Here is a 3,496-nt window from a genome sequence, read left to right on the forward strand (position 1 = left end):
GTTAAATAAAGTATAGAGTTTTACATGGACAGAACAAACAAAGAGATCAATATACTTATCTAGGTGATCCATGCCAACAATTTTATTGAATGATGTGGAATAAATTCTGGGGAAAATAGCATGGGTTTTCTTTCCCATTCCCAGGTAAATTATAGGGATGTAAGACCTGACCATTCTGGTACTCTTGTAACAATGACATTGTCTTTTCTGACAATATGTTAGCAGTGATTAAAGAGAAGATTAATTTCATAGACTTGTTAAGAATTTACTTGAAAAGCATCAGCTTTAAAATAGTAATTTAGCGTGGAACTTTTTCTGCACCCAGACAGAGGGCGCCCTTGGACCACTAAGAAGGTATCAATAATTTACAGGATCTTTTCTTCTTCCACTTACAATGGGGTTACATCCCAATAAACCCCATTGTAAGTTGAAAATATCATAAGTTGAAAATGCATTGACTATACCTAACCTACCAAACTTCATAACTCAGCCTAGCCTACTTTAAATGTACTCAGAACACTTACATTAGCCTACAGTGGGGCAAAATTATCGATCACAAAGCCTATTTTATAATAAAGTGTTGAATATCACACACACACACACAAAACTTACAAGATCTTTGTAACATTGGGTGCTGGTTCACCGAGTAATGGTTACACGAATGAGGGAAAAATGCATTGTTTTGGCCAAAATAGATCACAAAATGCTTTAATGTTGAGTTTAATCTGTTTTGGTTTTAAATCTTATTGAACTGTTACATGAATTGACTGCTTTATAATTTTTTCATTTCTTGAGGAACTAGATAAAACTAATAGCTACCAGGTTCAAATCAACAGGCATTCAGTTTGGGAGATTATTTTAATAAATATAAAGTCTAAAATTTGAAGGGTGGGAATCTGATTATAACTTCTATTCATGTCTGACTGCAATTGACAGTAGATCTGTCAACATGAATAGGTATGTTTTAGGCCATGTGCTGAGTACTTTCCATGCAACTAAATACAGCATGTGATCCTTTTTTTTTTTTTTTTTTTTTTTTGCCACGTGGCTTGCAGGATCTTAGTTCCCCAGCCAGGGATTGAACCTGGGCCCTTGGCAGTGAAAGTGCAGAGTCCTACCCACTGGATTGCCAGGGAATTCCCTGTTAACTTCTTTTTTAGAATGAGAAGATTGAAGCTTAGAGAGATTAAGAAAATTTCTGCTAAAAAGTGACAGAACTGGGATATGAACCTGGGAGGTGTGAATACCAGAATTCATGTTTATACCAGAAAACTATACTGCAAATGACAGTTTCCTGTGTTCATGGCAGGAAACATGCAATTAATTGTGAAATTGGGTTTTTTCCAGTTATTGTTGAAAGTCTACAGCAACATCCAGGTTCACCACAACTTGATTTAGGCATAATATTGGGAAATTAGGCTTTTAATTTCCTGGTGATGTAGTAATTTAAACTCAGGTGCTATAGAACTCCTGGTCAAGGAACACTCAAGTTTAGAGAGTACCATGATAGAATGAAAAGAGTAATGAATTGGGAGCCAAGTAATCTGATTTATAGCATGTTTCACTACTAATATTTAGATGAGTTTCAGAGATGATTTAAGCTCACTAGAACTCTGCCTTTCAAATGAAGGAAACGGACTAGAAAACCTCAGTTCATAAATCTTTGAGTTTTATATTTTGCATATGGAAATCATTTTATATCTTCATATTATACATCTTATTCAATTTCTGGGAGCAGTATATTAATAGAAATCTAACAGTGTCATGCCTGCTTTAGCACTGGTGTGGAGCCCCCAGAATAGTTCTACATAGGCATCTAGTTCTCAACACTGGTTACTAGAGGATTTGTGGAGGGTATTTATTCTATCAACAAGCATTGAACACCTACTATGTACTAGCCATGGAAATACAGTCATTTGTCTTTGACATTTCTTAGGACATGCTGTCATTTTCTTTCTTTGCATAGGTTCCTGGGGATAGCTTGTTCTTGCTTTCTTAAATTTTGGTTAAAGCATTTCCTTAAGTGTGGGAAGAAGAAGGATGTATCTCCCTTCTTAAACTCCTGGAGGGGGGTGTGTGGATTTTATCAACTTTTTGAGGAAAGACTGTGTAAATGTAAGGGCAGAGTATCTCTATTAATATTCTTTTGCTTTCTCCTGCAGAATATTTAGGAACTATTCCTTTCTGGAAGTAAAGTAATGGCATCCAGACTTAAGATAGGAAAGAGGTAAAGGGAATGGTGGTCTAATTTTTATGTGACTATTTAATGCTGCTATTTTTAATTGAGTTAAAACATCTAAATTGAATGACACTTAACTTCCCCAAAGGCATTTTTCTGTGTGGTTCTTAGAGAAAATTGTCTGGGTCACCTATATAAGCATCTGGTTCTCAACTCTGGTTACTAGAGGATTTGTAGAGTGTATTCATTCTTTCAAAAAGCATTTATTTAATACCTACTATGTGCTAGCTGTGGAAATAAGCATTGCAGGAATTCCCTGGCGGTCCAGTGGTTAGGACTTGGCACTTTCACTGCCGTGGGCTGGGGTTCAATCCCTGGTCGGGGAACTAAGATCCTGCAAGCCATGCGGCTCGGCCAAAAAAAAAAAAAAAAAGAAATAAGCATTAAACAAAACAGACAAAAATTCCTAATCTCATGGAGTTTACAATCTAGTGAGGACAGTCAGACAAAGAAAATAGGTAAAATTTATGGTAATTAGATGGTAATAAATTCTATAGAGAAAAACAAAACAGGTTTAAAGAAGGGAGATGGAGGAGTATTTATAGATTATAGATAAATTATAGATAAATCTATAAATTATAAAATATAAATTATAGATAAATCTATAATTTATTTTAATACTAAGTGTCTCTTTTTTATAAAGTTCGCAGTTATAGATAGGGTGGTCAGGGAATCATTCACTGAGAATTGGGCATTGAGCAAAAACCTCAAGGAGGTGAGAGGAGTAAGCCATGTGTTATCTAAATAAAGAAACTTCCAGGTATCAGTCAACCATACTCCAATAAAAAAAATTTTTTTTAAGATATTTTCACTGGGTATAGAATTCTAAAAAAAAGAAAAGAAAGAAAGAAAAGAAACTTCCAGGTAAAAGGAAGAACAATTGCAAAACCCCTGAGGTGAGAGTCACCTGTTCATAAAAGAGCAAAGTGGCCAGTGTAGCTGGAATTGAGGCCGGGAGGGGGAAAGATAGATAATGGGAAACAGTTTGTGTAGGACCCTATTGTGAGAGCGTTGACTTTTATTTTGAATGAGATGAGAAGTCACTGGAGAGCTTTAAGGAGTGGATCAATCCAGCTGCTGGGTTGAGAGTAAACTGCAGAGAGCAAAGGCAACAAGCAGGGAGACTAGTTAGCAGCATTTACAATAATCCAGGTGAGAGGTAGGAGGTCTTAACCGGGGAGATGGAGATGGTGAGGAAGTGGATGGATTCTGGAGACTGTGACAGAATTAGCTGGTGGTTTGGATGAAGGATATGTG

This window comes from Eubalaena glacialis, chromosome 3 (assembly GCF_028564815.1).
Source record: "Eubalaena glacialis isolate mEubGla1 chromosome 3, mEubGla1.1.hap2.+ XY, whole genome shotgun sequence".
Classification (NCBI taxonomy): domain Eukaryota; kingdom Metazoa; phylum Chordata; class Mammalia; order Artiodactyla; family Balaenidae; genus Eubalaena; species Eubalaena glacialis.